This window comes from Dendrobates tinctorius, unplaced genomic scaffold, assembly GCF_039654945.1.
Source record: "Dendrobates tinctorius isolate UK_male_01 unplaced genomic scaffold, ASM3965494v1 ptg000432c, whole genome shotgun sequence".
Lineage (NCBI taxonomy): Eukaryota > Metazoa > Chordata > Amphibia > Anura > Dendrobatidae > Dendrobates > Dendrobates tinctorius.
Genome location: NW_027362095.1, coordinates 847,746 through 872,257, shown reverse-complemented (window position 1 = coordinate 872,257; position 24,512 = coordinate 847,746). Strand labels below are relative to the sequence as shown.

General features: G+C 44.3%; 10 non-coding genes across 10 annotated transcripts; all 10 read left to right on the top strand.

The window, feature by feature from the left end:
• The first annotated feature begins 5,748 nt into the window (after nt 1–5,748).
• On the top strand, nt 5,749–5,821 carry TRNAV-CAC (transfer RNA valine (anticodon CAC)). Its single transcript has one exon. It is a non-coding gene; the product is annotated as a tRNA-Val (tRNA).
• A 97-nt stretch (nt 5,822–5,918) lies between these two features.
• TRNAV-UAC (transfer RNA valine (anticodon UAC)) lies at nt 5,919–5,991 on the top strand. The gene has a single exon. It is a non-coding gene; the product is annotated as a tRNA-Val (tRNA).
• A 927-nt stretch (nt 5,992–6,918) lies between these two features.
• On the top strand, nt 6,919–6,991 carry TRNAV-CAC (transfer RNA valine (anticodon CAC)). Its single transcript has one exon. It is a non-coding gene; the product is annotated as a tRNA-Val (tRNA).
• Nucleotides 6,992–7,916: 925 nt separating this feature from the next.
• Nucleotides 7,917–7,989, top strand: TRNAV-AAC (transfer RNA valine (anticodon AAC)). Its single transcript has one exon. It is a non-coding gene; the product is annotated as a tRNA-Val (tRNA).
• Nucleotides 7,990–9,086: 1,097 nt separating this feature from the next.
• On the top strand, nt 9,087–9,159 carry TRNAV-AAC (transfer RNA valine (anticodon AAC)). Its single transcript has one exon. It is a non-coding gene; the product is annotated as a tRNA-Val (tRNA).
• Nucleotides 9,160–10,256: 1,097 nt separating this feature from the next.
• On the top strand, nt 10,257–10,329 carry TRNAV-AAC (transfer RNA valine (anticodon AAC)). Its single transcript has one exon. It is a non-coding gene; the product is annotated as a tRNA-Val (tRNA).
• Nucleotides 10,330–19,673: 9,344 nt separating this feature from the next.
• TRNAV-CAC (transfer RNA valine (anticodon CAC)) lies at nt 19,674–19,746 on the top strand. The gene has a single exon. It is a non-coding gene; the product is annotated as a tRNA-Val (tRNA).
• A 3,596-nt stretch (nt 19,747–23,342) lies between these two features.
• Nucleotides 23,343–23,415, top strand: TRNAV-CAC (transfer RNA valine (anticodon CAC)). Its single transcript has one exon. It is a non-coding gene; the product is annotated as a tRNA-Val (tRNA).
• A 97-nt stretch (nt 23,416–23,512) lies between these two features.
• Nucleotides 23,513–23,585, top strand: TRNAV-UAC (transfer RNA valine (anticodon UAC)). Its single transcript has one exon. It is a non-coding gene; the product is annotated as a tRNA-Val (tRNA).
• A 768-nt stretch (nt 23,586–24,353) lies between these two features.
• TRNAV-AAC (transfer RNA valine (anticodon AAC)) lies at nt 24,354–24,426 on the top strand. Its single transcript has one exon. It is a non-coding gene; the product is annotated as a tRNA-Val (tRNA).
• Nucleotides 24,427–24,512: the final 86 nt, after the last annotated feature.

The following is a 24,512-nucleotide window of genomic DNA, read 5'->3' as shown; positions in this document are numbered from 1 at the left end:
ACAATGAGTGCTTGATCTTTAATGCTTGCCATGACCACAGTAAACGCTCTTGTTTGGTTACTGTTGTGTAGTGATTGTCCTGTTTGCTATCCTCCTGAAAGTTCCCTGTTTTGATCCCGGGCAGAAACATGTGGCTTTTCTTTATTTTGATCACAAACGTATATTGTTGGCTTAATTAGCCTTAGTTAGCATATTCTATTGCTGGTTTAATGAGCATTACTTTTACCAATGTGATTATTTCTACCCGTTTTTGCTTTTGGCAAGCATGTGTGTTTTTGACAGTGCCTAAGTGTTCCTAATTCAAGTAACACCTGATAGGATCAAGGTGCGAAAGCAGGCATCTAGGTGCTTTTTCTTTTTGGCTTTTGGACAAAGGCATGAGAATGTTTTGTGGAGCATGGTTTTGTTTCCCTGTTTGTTCTTTTTCTCCAATAGCCTGACAAATGAAAGGTTCCTGTGTTGCAAAATGCACTTTGTCCTGTCTTCAGACATAGAGGAAGACCTCTTGACTTTGGCTGGCTGTTTTTTTCTTTTTCAAGTTCATTTCAGCATGTTTAAACATCTTTAGCTTTGCATAGAGTTTCTGAAGTGTAGTGGTTGTCACGTTCACCTCACACGCGAATGGTCCCCAGTTCGAAACTGGATAGAAGCATGACATTAGGCGTTGATATTAAAGCTTTTGACGTTGAGTCTTTGTTCTCGATGGCTCGTCATGACCAAAGTTACCTTCCGCAGCCGGTTTCTGTAGTGTAGTGGTTATCACTAGTGTTGAGCATTCCAATACCGCAAGTATCGGGTATCGGCCGATACTTGCTGTATCGGGATACCGACTTCCGATATTTTTTCAATATCGGAAGTCGGTATCGGAATCGGAAGTTCAAAGTTGATTGACAGCCTGACGTCATAATGATGCGCGGTGTGTGCGCATCATGATGCGCCGTCATTTCGGGCCTTCCGGGGGTCTCTGCCAGCCTGCCGGGGGGCTGTGTGGACAGCCCGGGGTCTGTACCGGCCTGCCGGGGGGCTGTGCCAGCCTGCCGGTGGTCTGTGCACCCCGTGGGGGTCTGTACCGGCCTGCCGGGGGGCTGTGCCGGCCTGCCGGTGGTCTGTTCACCCCGTGGGGGTCTGTACCGGCCTACCGGGGGGCTGTGCCGGCCTGCCGGTGGTCTGTGCACCCTGTGGGGGTCTGTACCGGCCTGCCGGGGGGCTGTGCTGATGTCCAGGGGTCTGTGCAAGCATCGTCCGATGGGACTATAAGTCCCATCTGGCGATGCCTGCTACCATGACAGTGATTGACACATTAGCCAATGGGAAATTCCCACACAGCAATGGCATAAAGTGAGACTATGGACTTTTTTTTTTTAAGTGGCGGAGGAATACAGTGCGGAAGGATACCTACCTTCCGTCATTTTATTCCTGCAGACCGTAGAGAACGGCAGCATCAGCTGATGCTGCTGTTCTCTACCCAAGATCGTCGTGGGACACACTCGTGGACTGCTTCGGATCGTGGGTGAGTATTTTTGTGGTTTGTTATGTTAATATTTATTCCGGAAAAGACAATGGCTTCGGGGAACAATGTGACAAGTATTGGTAAGTATGTTACTCTATGTTATATGTACTGTATGTCTATGTATGTATTGTATGAATGTATTGTATGTATGTAGTATATATGTGGTATGTATGTAGCATGCAGTATGTATGTAGCATGCATGTAGTATATATGTAGTATGTATGTAGCATGTAGTATGTATGTAGCATGCATGTAGTATATATGTGGTATGTATGTAGCATGTAGTATGTATGTAGCATGCATGTAGTATATATGTAGTATGTATGTAGCATGTAGTATGTATGTAGCATGCATGTAGTATATATGTAGTATGTATGTAGCATGTAGTATGTATGTAGCATGCATGTAGTATATATGTAGTATGTATGTAGCATGTAGTATGTATGTAGCATGCATGTAGTATATATGTAGTATGTATGTAGCATGTAGTATGTATGTAGCATGCATGTAGTATATATGTAGTATGTATGTATGTAGCATGTAGTATGTATGTAGTATGTATGGGAGAAAACAAGGGGAACTGCTACCTTGGATCTAATCCTTATAAACAGGGAGGAAATGGTTGAGGAGGTAAAAGTGTCTGGGACCCTAGGAGGTAGCGACCATGCTATTTTAGAATTTTGGATTACTAGAGGTGGAAGACCTGTGAAGACTCAGACGTCAAGGTTAGATTTCAGAAAGGCAGATTTTAAGGGATTCAGAAAGAGAATTGGAGGGATCCAATGGCTGGATATCCTTAAAGACAAAAATGTCCAGGAAGGATGGGAAATCTTGAAAAATGAAATTCTCAAAGCACAGTTGTTAACAATTCCGAAAAGAGGGAAGAATAGGAAGCATTTAAGGAAACCAGGATGGATGAACACAGAACTTAAGCACATGCTAAAAAGGAAGAAAAAAATGTTTATAAAATGGAAAGAGGGAGGCATATCTAAAGAAGAATATAATGCTGTCTGCAGAACCTGCAGGGCACAAATCAGATTAGCTAAAGCTGAAAATGAACTGAGGCTTGCAAGAGATGTCAAAAGCAATAATAAAGGATTTTGGGGATATGTCAAAAGTAAAAGAAAAGTCAAAGATGCTATAGGATTTTTACAGGATGAAAATGATGAAATGGTAAGACAGGATGTTGAGAAGGCTGAACTTTTAAATTCCTATTTTGCATCTGTTTTCTCTCAGAAAGGAAATGCAACATCAACTGTTATTCACTGTCCTATTAAGGGAATAGAAGAATCCAGGATATCTATAAACAGAAAGATAGTGAGGAAACACTTAGCTAACCTAAATGAATTCAAGTCTCCAGGTCCAGATGAATTACACCCCAGAGTACTGAAGGAGATAGCAGAAGAAATTTTTGAACCCCTCTCCATAATCTTTGAAAATTCTTGGAGATCAGGAGAAGTGCCAGAAGACTGGAGAAGAGCAAATGTTGTTCCTATCTTCAAAAAGGGGAAGAAGGTGGACCCAGGCAACTATAGGCCGGTGAGTCTGACTTCTATACCAGGAAAGATCTTTGAACAAATTATTAAACAACATGTATGTCAATACCTGGATAAGAATGAAGTGATTAAACAGAGTCAGCATGGGTTTGTAACTAATAAGTCATGTCAGACTAACTTAATTTCCTTCTATGACGGTATCACTGATTGGGTGGATCAAGGAAATGCTGTAGATATAGTATATCTTGACTTCAGCAAAGCATTTGACAAAGTCTCTCATACAATCCTTATTGAAAAAATGACTAAGTATGGAATGGACAAGGCAACTGTTAGGTGGATTCATAACTGGCTTAGTGATCGGACCCAAAGAGTGGTCGTAAATGGCTGCACATCCAGTTGGAAGAATGTCTCAAGTGAGGTTCCACAGGGCTCTGTCCTGGGCCCTGTATTGTTCAACATCTTTATCAACGATTTAGATGAAGGAATTGAGGGTAAACTGATTAAATTTGCTGATGACACAAAGCTAGGAGGGATAGCTAATACTAGAGAAGAGAGAGAGAGGATTCAAAAAGATTTAAATAAACTGGAGAAGTGGGCAGCAACTAACAGAATGGTTTTTAACAGGGAGAAATGCAAAGTACTACATCTGGGCAATAAAAATGAAAAAAGCATATACAGAATGGGAGGAATAGGGCTAAGTGACAGCACATGTGAAAAAGACTTGGGTATACTAATAGATCGCAGACTGAATATGAGTCAACAGTGTGATGCAGCAGCAAAAAAGGCAAATGCAATTCTAGGATGTATTAACAGAAGCATACAGTCTAGATCACGTGAAGTCATTATTTCCCTCTACTCCTCTTTGGTCAGACCTCATCTGGAATATTGTGTCCAGTTTTGGGCACCACATTTTAAAAAAGACATCAACAAACTGGAGCAAGTTCAGAAAAGAGCGACCAGAATGGTGACTGGTCTGCAAACCCTGTCTTATGAGGAAAGGTTGCAGGATTTGGGAATGTTTAGTTTGCAAAAGAGAAGACTGAGAGGAGACTTAATAGCTGTCTACAAATATCTAAAGGGATGTCACATTGTAGAAGGATCAACTTTATTCTCATTTGCACAAGGAAAGACTAGAAGCAATGGGATGAAACTGAATGGGAAGAGACACAGATTAGATATTAGAAAAAACTTTTTGACAGTTAGAGTGATCAATGAGTGGAACAGGCTGCCACGAGAAGTGGTGAGTTCTCCTTCAATGGAAGTCTTCAAACAGAGGCTGGACAGACATCTGACTGGGATGATTTAGCGAATCCTGCTTTGAGCAGGGGGTTGGACCAGATGGCCCAGGAGGTCCCTTCCAACTCTACGATTCTATGATTCTATGATTCTATGATTCTATGATTCTATGTAGCATGCATGTAGTATATATGTAGTATGTATGTAGCATGTAGTATGTATGTAGCATGCATGTAGTATATATGTAGTATGTATGTATGTAGCATGTAGTATGTATGTAGCATGCATGTAGTATGTATGTAGCATGCATGTAGTATGTATGTGGTATGTATGTAGCATGTAGTATGTATGTAGTATGTATGTAGTATGTATGTAGTATGTATGTGGTATGTATGTAGCATGTAGCATGCATGTAGTATGTATGTAGTATATATGTGGTATGTATGTAGCATGTAGTATGTATGTAGCATGTAGTATGTATGTAGCATGCATGTAGTATATATGTAGTATGTATGTATGTAGCATGTAGTATGTATGTAGCATGCATGTAGTATGTATGTAGCATGCATGTAGTATGTATGTGGTATGTATGTAGCATGTAGCATGCATGTAGTATGTATGTAGTATGTATGTAGTATGTATGTGGTATGTATGTAGCATGTAGCATGCATGTAGTATGTATGTAGTATATATGTGGTATGTATGTAGCATGTAGTATGTATGTAGCATGCAGTATGTATGTAGCATGCATGTAGTATATATGTAGTATGTATGTAGCATATATGTAGTATGTATGTAGCATGTAGTATGTATGTAGCATGCAGTATGTATGTAGCATGCATGTAGTATATATGTAGTATGTATGTAGTATATATGCAGTATGAATGTAGCATGTATGTAGTATGTAGTATGAATGTAGCATGTATGTAGCATGTATTTTTTTATTTTTTTTTTCTTACATTCAACACATTAGCCGGATGATGGGACTACTACTGTCCCATAATTGGCTAATGTGTCAATCACTGTCATGGTAGCAGGCATCGCCCGATGGGACTTGTAGTCCCATCAGACGATGCCTGCACAGACCCCCGAAGCCTGCACAGACCACCGGCAGGCCGGCACAGACCACCGGAGCCTGCACAGACCCCCTGGCAGGCCGGCACAGCCCCCCGAAAGACCCGTACAGACCCCAGAGAGGCTGTACAAGGCAAAAACAGGGTTTTTCTTATTCCGATACCGGAAGTCCCATAGACTTGAATGGGACTTCCGGTATCGGAATCGGCGATACCGATACTTTTTTTAAAGATCGGCCGATCCATTCCGATCCGATACTTTGAAGTATCGGACGGTATCGCTCAACTCAAGTTATCACGTTCGCCTAACACGCGAAAGGTCCCCAGTTCGAAACTGGGCAGAAACACGCTGTTACCCTTTGGTATCCAAGCTTTTGATTTTCAGTTCTTGATCTTGATTGCTTGTTGTCACCACAGTAAGCGCTTGCATCCGGTTTCTGTAGTGTAGCGGTTATCACGTTCGCCTCACACGCGAAAGGTCCCCAGTTCGAAACTGGGCCGAAACACAACTTTTTCTCTTGGAAAACGATCTTTTTGACTTTCAGTGCTTGTTCTTTATTGCTTGCCATGACCACAGCATTTTTTGTTTGTTTGAATCGGTTGGTTTCTGTAGTGTAGCGGTTATCACGTTCGCTTTACATGCGAAAGGTCCTCAGTTCGAAACTGGGCAGAAACACAGCGTTCCTCTTGCATACTAGTGCTTTTGACAATGAGTGCTTGTTCTTTAATGCTTGCCATGACCACAGTAAACTCTCTTGTCTGGTTACTGTAGTGTAGTGATTGTCCTGTTTGCCATCCTCCTGAAAGTTCCCTGTTTTGATCCCGGGCAGAAACATGTGGCTTTTCTTTATTTTGATCACAAACGTATATTGTTGGCTTAATTAGCCTTAGTTAGCATATTCTATTGCTGGTTTAATGAGCATTACTTTTACCAATGTGATTATTTCTACCCGTTTTTGCTTTTGGCAAGCATGTGTGTTTTTGACAGTGTCTAAGTGTTCCTAATTCAAGTAACACCTGATAGGATCAAGGTGCGAAAGCAGGCATCTAGGTGCTTTTTCTTTTTGGCTTTTGGACAAAGGCATGAGAATGTTTTGTGGAGCATGGTTTTGTTTCCCTGTTTGTTCTTTTTCTCCAATAGCCTGACAAAAAAAAGGTTCCTGTGTTGCAAAATGCACTTTGTCCTGTCTTCAGACATAGAGGAATACCTCTTGACTTTGGCTGGCTGTTTTTTTCTTTTTCAAGTTCATTTCAGCATGTTTAAACATCTTTAGCTTTGCATGGAGTTTCTGAAGTGTAGTGGTTGTCACGTTCACCTCACACGCGAACGGTCCCCAGTTCGAAACTAGATAGAAGCATGACATTAGGCGTTGATATTAAAGCTTTTGACGTTGAGTCTTTGTTCTCGATGGCTCGTCATGACCACAGTAACCTTCCACAGCCGGTTTCTGTAGTGTAGTGGTTATCACGTTCGCCTAACACGCGAAGGGTCCCCAGTTCGAAACTGGGAAGAAACACGCTGTTACCCTTTGGTATCCAAGCTTTTGACTTTCAGTTCTTGATCTCGATTGCTTGTTGTCACCACAGTAAGCTCTTGCATCTGGTTTCTGTAGTGTAGCGGTTATCACGTTCGCCTCACATGCGAAAGGTCCCCAGTTCGAAACTGGGCAGAAACACAGCTTTTTCTCTTGGAAAACGATCTTTTTGACTTACAGTGCTTGTTCTTTATTGCTTGCCATGACCACAGCATTTTTTGTTTGTTTGAAACTGTAGGTTTCTGTAGTGTAGCGGTTATTACGGTCGCTTTACACGCGAAAGGCTCTCAGTTCGAAACTGGGCAGAAACACAGCGTTCCTCTTGCAAACTAGCGCTTTTGACAATGAGTGCTTGATCTTTAATGCTTGCCATGACCACAGTAAATGCTCTTGTCTGGTTACTGTAGTGTAGTGATTGTCCTGTTTGCCATGCTCCTGAAAGTTCCCTGTTTTGATCCCGGGCAGAAACATGTGGCTTTTCTTTATTTTGATCACAAACGTATATTGTTGGCTTAATTAGCCTTAGTTAGCATATTCTATTGCTGGTTTATTGAGCATTACTTTTACCAATGTGATTATTTCTACCCGTTTTTGCTTTTGGCAAGCATGTGTGTTTTTGACAGTGTCTAAATATTCCTAATTCAAGTAACACCTGATAGGATCAAGGTGCGAAAGCAGGCATCTAGGTGCTTTTTCTTTTTGGCTTTTGGACAAAGGCATAAGAATGTTTTGTGGAGCATGGTTTTGTTTCCCTGTTTGTTCTTTTTCTCCAATAGCCTGACAAATAAAAGGTTCCTGTGTTGCAAAATGCACTTTGTCCTGTCTTCAGACATATAGGAAGACCTCTTGACTTTGGCCTGCTGTTTTTTTCTTTTTCAAGTTCATTTCAGCATGTTTAAACATCTTTAGCTTTGCATGGAGTTTCTGAAGTGTAGTGGTTGTCACGTTCACCTCACACGCGAACGGTCACCAGTTCGAATCTGGATAGAAGCTTGACGTTTAATCTTTTGACGTTGAGTCTTTGTTCTCGATGGCTCTTCATGACCACAGTAACCTTCCGCAGCCGGTTTCTGTAGTGTAGTGGTTATCACGTTCGCCTAACACGCGAAAGGTCCCCAGTTCGAAACTGGGCAGAAACACGCTGTTACCCTTTGGTATCCAAGCTTTTGACTTTCAGTTCTTGATCTCGATTGCTTGGTGTCATAACAGTAAGCGCTTGCATCTGGTTTCTGTAGTGTAGCGGTTATCACGTTCGCCTCACACGCAAAAGGTCCCCAGTTCGAAACTGGGCAGACACACAGCTTTTTCTCTTGCAAAACGATCTTTTTGACTTTCAGTGCTTGTTCTTTATTGCTTGCCAAGACCACAACATCTTTTGTTTGTTTGAATCGGTTGGTTTCTGTAGTGTAGCGGTTATCACGTTTGCTTTACACGCGAAAGGTCCTCAGTTAGAAACTGGGCAGAAACTCAATGTTCCTCTTGCAAACTAGTGCTTTTGACAATGAGTGCTTGATCTTTAATGCTTGCCATGACCACAGTAAATGCTCTTGTCTGGTTACTGTAGTGTAGTGATTGTCCTGTTTGCCATCCTCCTGAAAGTTCCCGGTTTTGATCCCGGGCAGAAACATGTGGCTTTTCTTTATTTTGATCACAAACGTATATTGTTGGCTTAATTAGCCTTAGTTAGCATATTCTATTGCTGGTTTAATGAGCATTACTTTTACCAATGTGATTATTTCTACCCGTTTTTGCTTTTGGCAAGCATGTGTGTTTTTGACAATGTCTAAGTATTCCTAATTCAAGTAACACCTGATAGGATCAAGGTGCGAAAGCAGGGATCTAGGTGGTTTTTCTTTTTGGCTTTTGGACAAAGGCATGAGAATGTTTTGTGGAGCATGGTTTTGTTTCCCTGTTTGTTCTTTTTCTCCAATAGCCTGACAAATGAAAGGTTCCTGTGTTGCAAAATGCACTTTGTCCTGTCTTCAGACATAGAGGAAGACCTCTTGACTTTGGCTGGCTGTTTTTTTCTTTTTCAAGTTCATTTCAGCATGTTTAAACATCTTTAGCTTTGCATGGAGTTTCTGAAGTATAGTGGTTGTCACGTTCACCTCACACGCCAACGGTACCCAGTTCGAAACTGGATAGAAGCATGACATTAGGCGTTGATATTAAAGCTTTTGACGTTGAGTCTTTGTTCTCGATGGCTCGTCATGACCACAGTAACCTTCTGCAGATGGTTTCTGTAGTGTAGTGGTTATCAAGTTCGCCTAACACGCGAAAGGTCCCCAGTTCGAAACTGGGCAGAAACACGCTGTTACCCTTTGGTATCCAAGCTTTTGACTTTCAGTTCTTGATCTCGATTGCTTGTTGTCACCACAGTAATCACTTGCATCTGGTTTCTGTAGTGTAGCGGTTATCACGTTCGCCTCACACGCAAAAGGTCCCCAGTTCGAAACTGGGCAGACACACAGCTTTTTCTCTTGCAAAACGATCTTTTTGACTTTCAGTGCTTGTTCTTTATTGCTTGCCAAGACCACAACATCTTTTGTTTGTTTGAATCGGTTGGTTTCTGTAGTGTAGCGGTTATCACGTTTGCTTTACACGCGAAAGGTCCTCAGTTAGAAACTGGGCAGAAACTCAACGTTCCTCTTGCAAACTAGTGCTTTTGACAATGAGTGCTTGATCTTTAATGCTTGCCATGACCACAGTAAATGCTCTTGTCTGGTTACTGTAGTGTAGTGATTGTCCTGTTTGCCATCCTCCTGAAAGTTCCCGGTTTTGATCCCGGGCAGAAACATGTGGCTTTTCTTTATTTTGATCACAAACGTATATTGTTGGCTTAATTAGCCTTAGTTAGCATATTCTATTGCTGGTTTAATGAGCATTACTTTTACCAATGTGATTATTTCTACCCGTTTTTGCTTTTGGCAAGCATGTGTGTTTTTGACAATGTCTAAGTGTTCCTAATTCAAGTAACACCTGATAGGATCAAGGTGCGAAAGCAGGGATCTAGGTGGTTTTTCTTTTTGGCTTTTGGACAAAGGCATGAGAATGTTTTGTGGAGCATGGTTTTGTTTCCCTGTTTGTTCTTTTTCTCCAATAGCCTGACAAATGAAAGGTTCCTGTGTTGCAAAATGCACTTTGTCCTGTCTTCAGACATAGAGGAAGACCTCTTGACTTTGGCTGGCTGTTTTTTTCTTTTTCAAGTTCATTTCAGCATGTTTAAACATCTTTAGCTTTGCATGGAGTTTCTGAAGTATAGTGGTTGTCACGTTCACCTCACACGCCAACGGTACCCAGTTCGAAACTGGATAGAAGCATGACATTAGGCGTTGATATTAAAGCTTTTGACGTTGAGTCTTTGTTCTCGATGGCTCGTCATGACCACAGTAACCTTCTGCAGATGGTTTCTGTAGTGTAGTGGTTATCAAGTTCGCCTAACACGCGAAAGGTCCCCAGTTCGAAACTGGGCAGAAACACGCTGTTACCCTTTGGTATCCAAGCTTTTGACTTTCAGTTCTTGATCTCGATTGCTTGTTGTCACCACAGTAATCACTTGCATCTGGTTTCTGTAGTGTAGCGGTTATCACATTCGCCTCACACGCGAAAGGTCCCCAGTTCGAAAATGGGCAGAAACACAGCTTTTTCTCTTGGAAAACGATCTTTTTGACTTTCAGTGCTTGTTCTTTATTGCTTGCCATGACCACAGCATTTTTTGTTTTTTTTAAATCAGTTGGTTTCTGTAGTGTAGAGGTTATCACGTTCTATTTACACGCGAAAGGTCCTCAGTTCGAAACTGGGCAGAAACACAGCGTTTCTCTTGCAAACTTGCGCTTTTGACAATGAGTGCTTGATCTTTAATGCTTGCCATGACCACAGTAAATGCTCTTGTCTGTTTACTGTAGTGTAGTGATTGTCCTGTTTGCCATCCTCCTGAAAGTTCCCTGTTTTGATCCCGGGCAGAAACATGTGGCTTTTCTTTATTTTGATCACAAACGTATATTGTTGGCTTAATTAGCATTAGTTAGTATATTCTATTGCTGGTTTAATGAGCATTACTTTTACCAATGTGATTATTTCTACCCGTTTTTGCTTTTGGCAAGCATGTGTGTTTCTGACAGTGTCTAAGTGTTCCTAATTCAAGTAACACCTGATAGGATCAAGGTGCGAAAGCAGGCATCTAGGTGCTTTTTCTTTTTAGCTTTTGGACAAAGGCATGAGAATGTTTTGTGGAGCATGGTTTTGTTTCCCTGTTTGTTCTTTTTCTCCAATAGCCTGACAAATGAAAGGTTCCTGTGTTGCAAAATGCACTTTGTCCTGTCTTCAGACATAGAGGAAGACCTCTTGACTTTGGCTGGCTGTTTTTTTCTTTTTCAAGTTCATTTAAGCATGTTTAAACATCTTTAGCTTTGCATGGAGTTTCTGAAGTATAGTGGTTGTCACTAGAGTTGAGCGACTTTTGGTTTTTTAGGGTCGCGTTTCGTTTCGTGAAACCCGACTTTTCCATAAGTCGGGTCGAGCAAGATCGTCCGATTATAGGGAAAAGTCGGGGTCGTCCCGAAACACGAATCCCAATGTAAGTCAATGGGGAATAAAAGTCGGCAGTGAGAGGAGGACAGGAAACATACCTACAGTGCCCATTTGAATGCCAAAAGCATCAATTCTTCTTACTTAAGCTTGTCAACCTTAATTAACTTCATAATACAAGTTACGCACTGAAAAATGGGGGTTATTTGGCTAAATTTGTGGGGGGGGAGGGCTGACTGCAGGTTTTCATGTGCCCTGGGCGAAAGAGCGCCCCTTTAACACATACCACAACTCATCATGCTCCGATACGGCAGAGAAATAGCGGTATAGTACAATGAAAAATACCTCACTTTTTACATCTCATGACGAGGCCCATCTATTTCTCCATACAAAATCATTGGTCCCATATAATGTTTGAAACAGTATATGATGAGCTCCACATAATGCTACAGTATATGTTGGTCCCCATGGATGAAGCTCCACTGTCTTATGGGCCCAAATAATGCTCCAAACATAATGGGCCCCATTTCTAATGCTCTAGTGTATAATGGGCCCTGTAAATGCTGCTCCAGTGTCTGATGTCCACCTTTGGAATGTTCCAGTGTATGGTGGGCCCCATCTATCATTCTCCAGAGTATAGTGCGCCCCAAAAATTGCTGTCCCAACATAGAAAACAATCAAATAAGTCTCCTCGCTAGGGAATCCCTGTACTTGTCTGGACAGGTGCTGTAGCTTGCTTAACAGCTCGCCAGCCGTTCTCACGCCCAGTATGGATTGCACGTGATTGCACAAAGGTTAGAAGGGGTACCGTATCCCCGGATAACATGTATGGATAGCGTACACATTCAAAATATATGTCTATACAGCATGAGGCAGGCTCAGACGGTGTTAGGGCCAGTATGGATTGCACGTCATTGCACAAAGGTTAGAAGGGGTACCGTATCCCCGGATAACATGTATGGATAGCGTACACATTCAAAATATATGTCTATACAGCATGAGGCAGGCTCAGACGGTGTTAGGCCCAGTATGGATTGCACGTCATTGCACAAAGGTTAGAAGGGGTACCGTATCCCCGGATAACATGTATGGATAGCGTACACATTCAAAATATATGTCTATACAGCATGAGGCAGGCTCAGACGGTGTTAGGCCCAGTATGGATTGCACGTCATTGCACAAAGGTTAGAAAGGGTACCGTATCCCCGGATAACATGTATGGATAGCGTACACATTCAAAATATATGTCTATACAGCATGAGGCAGGCTCAGATGGTGTTATGCCCAGTATGGATTGCACGTCATTGCACAAAGGTTAGAAGGGGTACCGTATCCCCGGATAACATGTATGGATAGCGTACACATTCAAAATATATGTCTATACAGCATGAGGCAGGCTCAGACGGTGTTAGGCCCAGTATGGATTGCACGTCATTGCACAAAGGTTAGAAGGGGTACCGTATCCCTGGATAACATGTATGGATAGCGTACACATTCAAAATATATGTCTATACAGCATGAGGCAGGCTCAGACGGTGTTAGGCCCAGTATGGATTGCACGTCATTGCACAAAGGTTAGAAGGGGTACCGTATCCCCGGATAACATGTATGGATAGCGTACACATTCAAAATATATGTCTATACAGCATAAGGCAGGCTCAGACCGTGTTAGGCCCAGTATGGATTGCACGTCATTGCACAAAGGTTAGAAGGGGTACCGTATCCCCGGATAACATGTATGGATAGCGTACACATTCAAAATATATGTCTATACAGCATGAGGCAGGCTCAGACGGTGTTAGGCCCAGTATGGATTGCACGTGATTGCACAAAGGTTAGAAAGGGTACCGTATCCCTGGATAACATGTATGGATAGTGTACACATTCAAAATATATGTCTATACAGCATGAGGCAGGCTCAGACGGTGTTAGGCCCAGTATGGATTGCACGTCATTGCACAAAGGTTAGAAGGGGTACCTTATCCCCGGATAACATGTATGGATAGCGTACACATTCAAAATATATGTCTATACAGCATGAGGCAGGCTCAGACGGTGTTAGGCCCAGTATGGATTGCACGTCATTGGACAAAGGTTAGAAAGGGTACCGTATCCCTGGATAACATGTATGGATAGCGTACACATTCAAAATATATGTCTCAGGAGGCAGGCTCAGACGGTGTCAGGCACAGTATGGATTTGACGGCCCAGATTACACAGCGGAGGAGCAGGGAGAGGTAAAGATTGCAAATGCTGGGGCCCTTGCCAAGCAAGGGGGGCCCACTCGTGGGCGTCGGTACTGGCACTGGGCCCCTCATAGTACAGCGGTGTGTCTGACGGCGGGTGTGCACCACCACCGTCAGAGACACTTGATTGCACTATGAGGGACCCTGTGCCAGTGCCCGCGCCCAAGAGTCGGCCTACCCACCTGTCCAGGGCAACGGCACTCGCACGGTGTCGTGCGCTAGGTGGTGACCCCGGCCATGGGGGGGAGGCAGCACAGTTAGGGAGTTTTAGAAAGTGGCATATGTTGATGTTGGACATTCAACTGATGCAAAAGGCGAAATAGGTGAAGTACCAGGAAGAGGTGGACCAAAGCAAGCCATTTTTCTGTCACCCTATGTGTCATCAGGGGAAGGTGGGACAAAATCCTTGGAAACCCATGCATGGTTCATGTTAATGCAGGCTAGATCATCCACATTTTGGGTTGACAGACGGGTCTTTTTTTCTGTCAGGATTGATCCAGCTGCACTGAAGACTCTTTCCGATAGCACACTTGCAGCTGGGCAAGCGAGCTCCTGTAAGGCATATTGTGCCAATTCAGGCCAGGTGTCCAGTTTAGCGGCCCAATAGTCAAAGGGGAATGACCTGTGTGGGAGAACATCGATATGGTAGGAAAAGTAGTTTGTAACCATAGTTGACAACTGCTGTCTCCTGTCACTTTCCATCGATGCAGTATTACCAGTTGTGTGAGCGGTATTTGAAAAATCAGTCCACAACATTGTGATGAAACCCCTGTCTCCAACGCCACTTCTGCTGTGTGCACCACGAACACCTCTGCCAAGCTGCCCCCGGCCCGTACGGCTCGTGTGAGAACCATCACCGCTGCTGTGTGCTGGGAATGCCTCAAGCAACCGATTTACCAGAGTTGCTTGTTTATTAGCCAATATTAGGTCAAGGTTCTCCTGTGGCATGATGTTTTGTAATTTGCCTTTATAGCGTGGATCCAGGATGCTGGCCAACCAGTAGTCGTCATCGTTCATCATTTTGGCTATGCGGGGGTCCCTTTTTAGGATCCGCAAGGCATAATCTGACATGTGGGCCAATGTTCCCGGTGTCAATGATGCACTGCGAGTGCTGGGTGGAGGAGCACTTTCTGGCAAATCCACATCCCTCCAGTCACGCACAAACCCTGTACCAGACCTTGCCATGCCAACATTTTCACTTGCCCCACGAGATGCATCCTCCTCCCTTAAGTAATCATCCCCATCATCCTCCTCCTCCTCCTCCTCTTCTTCCTCCACCTCGTCCAGGAGAGGTCCCTGAGCAGACAATGGCTGAATGTCATCAAGGATTCCCTCCTCCTCTTCCTCCTCATCAACATGAGGAGACACAGATTAGATATTAGAAAAAACTTTTTGACAGTTAGAGTGATCAATGAGTGGAACAGGCTGCCACGAGAAGTGGTGAGTTCTCCTTCAATGGAAGTCTTCAAACAGAGGCTGGACAGACATCTGACTGGGATGATTTAGCGAATCCTGCTTTGAGCAGGGGGTTGGACCAGATGGCCCAGGAGGTCCCTTCCAACTCTACGATTCTATGATTCTATGATTCTATGATTCTATGATTGGCTGCAGACGCCTGCTCCTTAAGGTGCGTCAAAGTTTGCATGAGCAGACGCATAAGTGGGATGCTCATGCTTAGGATGGCGTCGTCTGCGCTTACGAGCCGTGTGCATTCCTCAAAACACTGAAGGACTTTACAAAGGTCTTTCAGCTTCAACCACTGCACACCTGTCAACTCCATGTCTGCTCTCAAAGTGCCTGGCCGTGTATCCTCCCACAAATGCATTATGGCCTGCCGCTGCTCGCACAGCCGCTCTACCATGTGCAGGGTGGAGTTCCACCTTGTTGCAATGTCGATAATGAGGCGGTGGTTGGGAAGGTGGAGCAATCGCTGCAGCTTCTGCATACGAACAGAGTGTACAGGCGACCGGCGGATGTGCGCGCACAGTCTTCGCACCTTCTGGAGCAGGGCTGTTAACTCCGGATAATTTTTGAGGAAGCACTGCACCACCAGGTTCAAGGTGTGAGCCAAGCAAGGTATGTGGCTGAGTTTTGAAAGGGCTATGGCTGCCACAAAATTACGGCCGTTATCACTAACTACCTTGTCTGCCTCAAGATGTACACTGCCCAGCCATGACTCAGTTTGTAGCTTCAAGTACTCGGCCAGCACCTCGGCGGTGTGTCTGTCGCCCAAACACATCATCTGCAACACAGCCTGCTGACGCTTTCCACTAGCTGCTCGATAGGGGGACACATCGTGTGCAACAGTGGCAGCTGCAGATGGAGTGCTCGTACGACTGCGCTCTGTGGACGAGCTGTCGCTTCTGGAGGAGGAGGAGGAGGAGGAGGAGGGTCGAACGCCTCCAGCCAACTGTTTCCTATACCGTGGGCTAGGCAGCACTGTCCCACCACCGCTGTCCCCTGTGGACCCTGCATCCACCACATTAACCCAGTGCGCAGTGATGGACACGTAACGGCCCTGGCCATGCCGACTGGACCATGCATCAGTTGTGAGGTGCACCTTTCCACTCACTGACTGCTTGAGTGCATGGACAATGCGGTCTTTCACATGATGGTGGAGGGCTGGGATGGCTTTACGAGAGAAGAAGTGGCGACTGGGTAGGTCATAGAGTGGTACTGCATAGGCCATGAGTTCGCGGACAGCTGTGCTTTCCACCAACCGAAAGGGCATCATCTCAAACGAGATTAGTTTGGCAATGTGGGCGTTCAAACCCAGTGTACGCGGATGAGAGACTGAGTACTTTCTTGACCTACTCATAGTGTCTGGGAGGGTGAGCTGGACTTGAGAGCTGCATATGGTGGAAGTAGCGGTGGACAGGGCGGATTGAGAGAGGGTTGATGATGGTGATGGAGTTGTTGTTCTTTCTGATGGCCTAGAATCAGTCTTTCGTTGATATAACAGTGGGATTCCCTGACTGCTGTGGCCTTGCAACGACACCTCAACATTTGCTGCTGTGCTAACCGGTGGGCTTACAGTGGGGGAAACAATGTAGCGTTGCTGACTACCTTCGTTGTGATCAGTTGCACATGTGGCACTTGAGGTTTGGTGTTGTGTCCACGCTTGCAAGTGCATGCTGGTTAAATGTCTAAGCATGCAACTGGTATTCAAATTTTTCAGATTTTTCCCTCGGCTAAAGGTCTTTGTGCACTTCTTACAGATAACCTTGGCCTGATCATGAGGATTTTGTTCAAAAAACTGCCACACTGCACTCTTCCTTCTTTGGCAGACATTTTGCGGCATAGCACGCTGTGATCTTTTGACCCTCTGGACAAGCTGTCCAGCAACTCTTTTGATGTTTGGAACCTGTCTTTGGAGTGCTCCGGGCCTGCCAGATAACAGCTGTTGCGATGTCGATGTCTGCTGTGGATGCTCCTCATCTGAGCTATTGGAAGCAGCACCCTCTTCCCCCAATGGATGCCAATCTGGGTCAACAACTGGGTCATCCATCACCTCCTCTTCTATGTCATGTGCACCTTTCTCTGTGTCACCGTGTATGGTGGTATAGTGTGCGGGAAGGGGCACCTGAGTCTCATCAGGGTCAAAATCTGGCTCTGTACACTGCGAGGACAATGTAGTGCTCTGAGTGAATGTACCAGCAGAATCATCCATCAGCGGCTGTGCATCAGTGCACTCCATGTCAGATTCATCTTGGCCTGGGTAATTCACCATTTGACTTGATAATCCAGGCATGGTATGTGAAAACAGCTCCATGGAGTAATCAGTAGTATGGCCTGCGTCATCCTTCAATCTTGGTTGGGGTGAAGGACACAAGGAAAGGTGTGGTTCATGAACATGAGCCTCCAATGACGACTCAGTGCTTTTACTTTTTACAACTGAAGAAGAGGAGGCGATAGAGCTGGAGGCTGAGTCAGCAATGTAAGACAAAACTTTTTCCTGATGCTCTGCCTTTAAAAGCGGTTTGCCAACTCCTAGAAAACTAAGCGTTCGAGTCCTTATGTAGCCAGACGATGACGCAGGGTCAGCACCTCCTGCATTCGGTCCTATTTTGCTCTTGCCACTACCATCAGATCCACCACCAACACCATCATTACCAGCTGCCAACCCCCGCCCAATTCCACGGCCTCTTCCACCAGCCTTCCTCATTTTTGGTAGAAATGTAGACAAAATCCAACAAACTATATAGTAATGTAAAACAAGGTACAAGGTGTCTATAGGACAGGGGAGTTTTAGAATTTCTGCACACACTTGTGGACAGTGGACACTTGTGGATTGTGTGCGGCCCACTGATATCTGAGCGCTATGTGACACGCTCGATGGCACAGCTGCCTGTGACCAAAGTGACGAGAGGATAATGGAGATTTTGAATCTCTGCGTACACTTTAGGACACTGGACACTTGTGGATTGTGTGCAGCCCACTGATATCTGAGCGCTATGTGACACGCTCGATGGCACAGCTGCCTGTGACCAAAGTGACAAAAGGATAATGGAGATTTTGAATCTCTGCGTACACTTGTGGACAGTGGACACTTGTGGATTGTGTGAGGCCCACTGATATCTGAGCGCTATGTGACACGCTCAATGGCACAGCTGCCTGTGACCAAAATGACGAGAGGATAATGGAGATTTTGAATCTCTGCGTACACTTTTTGACACTGGACACTTGTGGATTGTGTGCGGCCCACTGATATCTGAGCGCTATGTGACACGCTCGATGGCACAGCTGCCTGTGACCAAAGTGACGAGAGGATAATGGAGATTTTGAATCTCTGCGTACACTTGTGGGCAGTGGACACTTGTGGATTGTGTGCGGCCCACTGATATCTGAGCGCTATGTGACACGCTCGATGGCACAGCTGCCTGTGACCAAAGTGACGAGAGGATAATGGAGATTTTGAATCTCTGCGTACACTTGTGGACAGTGGACACTTTTGGATTGTGTGCGGCCCACTGATATCTGAGAGCTATGTGACACGCTCGATGGCACAGCTGCCTGTGACCAAAGTGACGAAGGGATAATGGAGATTTTTAATCTCTGCGTACACTTTTGGACACTGGACACTTGTGGATTGTGTGCGGCCCACTGATATCTGAGCGCTATGTGACACGATCGATGGCACAGCTGCCTGTGACCAAAGTGACGAGAGGATAAGGGAGATTGGATTGCTTTTAAAAAAGCAGTTTGCGGAGCAGTGGGTAAACAGCAATGCCAGCTTGTCAGGAAGCCTTAAAAGGCAGCCCAACAACCAACACCACTGATACACCACAATATAGCCTCCCCTTGCACTGCACACACAGTGACTTGTGTGTTGTGCAGGCCAAATCGCTAGCAGCAGAAGCAGTTTTTTTGTCTTCTTCCCTGCCTAACGCTCTCCCTACAGAATCAGCAGCAACCTCTCCCTATACTAAGATCGGCAGAAGTAAGATGGCGGTCGGCGTGCACGCCCTTTTATACCCCCTGTGACGCCCACCAAAGCAAGCGAATCACTTGCATGCCCTTCTGAAAGATGGTGGTGACCCGTGCCTATGTCATCACGTTGCCCACAGTGTCCGTGGATCCTGATTGGCTGAAAAAGAGCGCAAAACAAACTTTTGAAACGCGACTTTGGCGCGTAAGTCGCCGACCTCGTGGCCGACCTCATCCTAGGGTCGGGTTTCGTTTCATGAAACCCGACTTTGCCAAAAGTCGGTGACTTTTGAATTTTTTCGACCCGTTTCGCTCAACTCTAGTTGTCACGTTCACCTCACACGCGAACGGTCCCTAGTTCGAAACTGGATAGAAGCATGACATTAGGCGTTGATATTAAATCTTTTGACGTTGAGTCTTTGTTCTCGATGGCTCGTCATGACCACAGTAACCTTCCGCAGCCGGTTTCTGTAGTGTAGTGGTTTTCACGTTCGCATAACACGCAAAAGGTCCCCAGTTCGAAACTGGGCAGAAACACTCTGTTACCCTTTGGTATCCAAGCTTTTGACTTTCAGATCTTGATCTCGATTGCTTGTTGTCACCACAGTTAGCTCTTGAATCTGGTTGCTGTAGTGTAGCGGTTATCACGTTTGCCTCACACGCGAAAGGTCCCCAGTTCGAATCTGGGCAGAAACACAGCTTTTTCTCGTGGAAAACGATCTTTTTGACTTTCAGTGATTGTTCTTTATTGCTTGCCATGACCACAGCATTTTTTGTTTGTTTGGATCGGTTGGTTTCTGTAGTGTAGTGGTAATCACGTTAGCTTTACATGTGAAAGGTCCTCAGTTCGAAACTGGGCAGAAACACAGCGTTCCTCTTGCAGACTAGCGCTTTTGACAATGAGTGCTTGATCTTTAATGCTTGCCATGACCACAGTAAACGCTCTTGTCTGGTTACTGTAGTGTAGTGATTGTCCTGTTTGCCATCCTCCTGAAAGTTTCCTGTTTTGATCCCGGGCAGAAACATGTGGTTTTTCTTTAATTTGATCACAAAAGTATATTGTTGGCTTAATTAGCCTTAGTTAGCATATTCTATTGCTGGTTTAATGAGCATTACTTTTACCAATGTGATTATTTCTACCCGTTTTTGCTTTTGGCAAGCATGTGTGTTTTTGACAGTGTCTAAGTGTTCCTAATTCAAGTAACACCTGATAGGATCAAGGTGCGAAAGCAGGCATCTAGGTGCTTTTTCTTTTTGGCTTTTGGACAAAGGCATGAGAATGTTTTATGGAGCATGGTTTTGTTTCCCTGTTTGTTCTCTTTCTCCAATAGCCTGACAAATGAAAGGTTCCTGTGTTGCAAAATGCACTTTGTCCTGTCTTCAGACATAGAGGAAGACCTCTTGACTTTGGCTGGCTGTTTTTTTCTTTTTCAAGTTCATTTCAGCATGTTTAAACATCTTTAGCTTTGCATGGAGTTTCTGAAGTGTAGTGGTTGTCATGTTCACCTCACACGTGAACGGTCCCTAGTTCGAAACTGGATAGAAGCATGACATTAGGCGTTGATATTAAAGCTTTTGACGTTGAGTCTTTGTTCTCGATGGCTCGTCATGACCACAGTAACCTTCCGCAGCCGGTTTCTGTAGTGTAGTGGTTGTCACGTTCGCCTAACACGCGTAAGGTCCCCAGTTCGAAACTGGATAGAAGCATGACATTAGGCGTTGATCTTGAAGCTTTTGACGTTGAGTCTTTGTTCTCGATGGCTCGTCATGACCACAGTAGCCTTCTGCAGCCGTTTTCCGTAGTGTAGTGGTTATCACGTTCGCCTAACACGCGAAAGGTCCCCAGTTGGAAACAGGGCAGAAACACGATGTTCCCCTTTGGTATCCAAGCTTTTGACTTTCAGTTCTTGATATCGATTGCTTGTTGTCACCACAGTAAGCGCTTGCATTCGGTTTCTGTAGTGTAGCGGGTATCACGTTCGCCTCACATGCGAAAGGTCCCCATTTCAAAACTGGGCAGAAACACAGCTTTTTCTCTTGGAAAACGATCTTTTTGACTTTCAGTGCTTGTTCTTTATTGCTTGCCATGACCACAGCATTTTTTGATTGTTTGAATCGGTTGGTTTCTGTAGTGTAGCGTTTATCACGTTCGCTTTACACGCGAAAGGTCCTCAGTTTGATACTGGGCAGAAACACAGCGTTCCTCTTGCAAACTAGTGCTTTTGACAATGAGTGCTTGATCTTTAATGCTTGCCATGACCACATTAAACGCTCTTGTCTGGTTACTGTAGTGTAGTGATTGTCCTGTTTGCCATCCTCCTGAAAGTTCCCTGTTTTGATCCCGGGCAGAAACATGTGGCTTTTCTTTATTTTGATCACAAACGTATATTGTTGGCTTAATTAGCCTTAGTTAGCATATTCTATTGGTGGTTTAATGAGCATTACTTTTACCAATGTGATTATTTCTACCCGTTTTTGCTTTTGGCAAGCATGTGTGTTTTTGACAGTGTCTAAGTGTTCCTAATTCAAGTAACACCTGATAGGATCAAGGTGCGAAAGCAGGCATCTAGGTGCTTTTTCTTTTTGGCTTTTGGACAAAGGCATGAGAATGTTTTGTGGAGCATGGTTTTGTTTCCCTGTTTGTTCTTTTTCTCCAATAGCCTGACATATGAAAGGTTCCTGTTTTGCAAAATGCACTTTGTCCTGTCTTCAGACATAGAGGTAGACCTCTTGACTTTGGTTGGCTGTTTTTTTCTTTTTCAAGTTCATTTCAGCATGTATAAACATCGTTACCTTTGCATGGAGTTTCTGAAGTGTAGTGGTTCTCACGTTCACCTCACACGCGAACGATCCCCAGTTCGAAGCTGGATAGAAGCATGACATTAGGCGTTGATATTAAAGCTGTTGACATTGAGTCTTTGTTCTCGATGGCTCGTCATGACCACAGTAAACTTCTGCAGCCGGTTTCTGTAGTGTAGTGGTTATCACGTTCGCCTAACACGCGAAAGGTCCACAGTTCGAAACTGGGCAGACACACGCTGTTAACCTTTGGTATCCAAGCTTTTGACTTTCAGTTCTTGATCTCGATTGCTTGTTGTCACCACAGTAAGCGCTTGCATCCGGTTTCTGTAGTGTAGCGGGTATCACGTTCGCCTCACAGGCGAAAGCTTCCCCAGTTCGAAACTGGGCAAAAACACAGCTTTTTCTCTTGGAAAATGATCTTTTTGACTTTCAGTGCTTGTTCTTTATTGCTTGCCATGACCACAGCATTTTTTGTTTGTTTGAATCGGTTGGTTTCTGTAGTGTAGCGGTTATCACGTTCACTTAACTCGCGAAAGGTCCTCAGTTTGAAACTGGGCAGAAACACAGCGTTCCTCTTGCAAACTAGCGCTTTTGACAATGAGTGCTTGATCTTTAATGCTTGCCATGACCACAGTAAATGCTCTTGTCTGGTTACTGTAGGGTAGTGATTGTCCTGTTTGCCATCCTCCTGAAAGTTCCCTGTTTTGATCCCGGGCAGAAACATGTGGCTTTTCTTTATTTTGATCACAAACGTATATTCTTGGCTTAATTAGCCTTAGTTAGCATATTCTATTGCTGGTTTAATGAGCATTACTTTTACCAATGTGATTATTTCTACCCGTTTTTGCTTTTGGCAAGCATGTGTGTTTTTGACAGTGTCTAAGTGTTCCTAATTCAAGTAACACCTGATAGGATCAAGGTGCGAAAGCAGGCATCTAGGTGCTTTTTCTTTTTGGCTTTGGACAAAGGCATGAGAATGTTTTGTGGAGCATGGTTTTGTTTCCCTGTTTGTTCTTTTTCTCCAATAGCCTGACAAATGAAAGGTTCCTGTGTTGCAAAATGCACTTTGTCCTGTCTTCAGACATAGAGGAAGACCTCTTGACTTTGGCTGGCTGTTTTTTTCTTTTTCAAGTTCATTTCAGCATGTTTAAACATCTTTAGGTTTGCATGGAGTTTCTGAAGTGTATTGGTTGTCACGTTCACCTCACACGCGAACGGTCCCCAGTTCGAAACTGGATAGATGCATGACATTAGGCGTTGATATTAAAGCTTTTGACTTTGAGTCTTTGTTCTCGATGGCTCGTCATGACCACAGTAACCTTCCGCAGCCGGTTTCTGTAGTGTAGTGGTTATCACGTTCGCCAAACACGCCAAAGGTCCCCAGTTCGAAACTGGGCAGAAACACGCTGTTACCCTTTGGTATCCAAGCTTTTGACTTTCAGTTCTTGATCTCGATTGCTTGTTGTCAACACAGTAAACGCTTGCATCCGGTTTCTGTAGTGTAGCGGTTATCACGTTCGCCTCACACGCGAAAGGTCCCCAGTTCGAAACTGGGCAGAAACACAGCTTTTTCTCTTGGAAAACGATCTTTTTGACTTTCAGTGCTTGTTCTTTATTGCTTGCCATGACCACAGCATTTTTTGTTTGTTTGAATTGGTTGGTTTCTGTAGTGTAGCGGTTATCACGTTCGCTTTACACGCGAAAAGTCCTCAGTTCGAAACTGGGCAGAAACACAGCGTTTCTCTTGCAAACTAGCGCTTTTGACAATGAGTGCTTGATCTTTAATGCTTGCCATGACCACAGTAAATGCTCTTGTCTGGTTACTGTAGTGTAGTGATTGTCCTGTTTGCCATCCTCCTGAAAGTTCCCTGTTTTGATCCCGGGCAGAAACATGTGGCTTTTCTTTATTTTGATCACAAACGTATATTGTTGGCTTAATTAGCCTTAGTTAGCATATTCTATTGCTGGTTTAATGAGCATTACTTTTACCAATGAGATTATTTCTACCCGTTTTTGCTTTTGGCAAGCATGTGTGTTTTTGACAGTGTCTAAGTGTTCCTAATTCAAGTAACACCTGATAGGATCAAGGTGCGAAAGCAGGCATCTAGGTGCTTTTTCTTTTTGGCTTTTGGACAAAGGCATGAGAATGTTTTGTGGAGCATGGTTTTGTTTCCCTGTTTGTTCTTTTTCTCCAATAGCCTGACAAATGAAAGGTTCCTGTGTTGCAAAATGCACTTTGTCCTGTCTTCAGACATAGAGGAAGACCTCTTGACTTTGGCTGGCTGTTTTTTTCTTTTTAAAGTTCATTTCAGCATGTTTAAACATTTTTAGCTTTGCATGGAGTTTCTGAAGTGTAGTGGTTGTCACGTTCACCTCACACGCGAACGGTCCCCAGTTTGAAACTGGATAGAAGCATAACATTAGGCGTTGATATTAAAGCTTTTGACGTTGAGTCTTTGTTCTTGATGGCTCGTCATGACCACAGTAACCTTCCACAGATGGTTTCTGTAGTGTAGTGGTTATCACGTTCGCCTAACACGCGAAAGGTCCCCAGCTCGAAACTGGGCAGAAACACGCTGTTACCCTTTGGTATCCAAGCTTTTGACTTTCAGTTCTTGATCTCGATTGCTTGTTGTCACCACAGTAAACACTTGCATCTG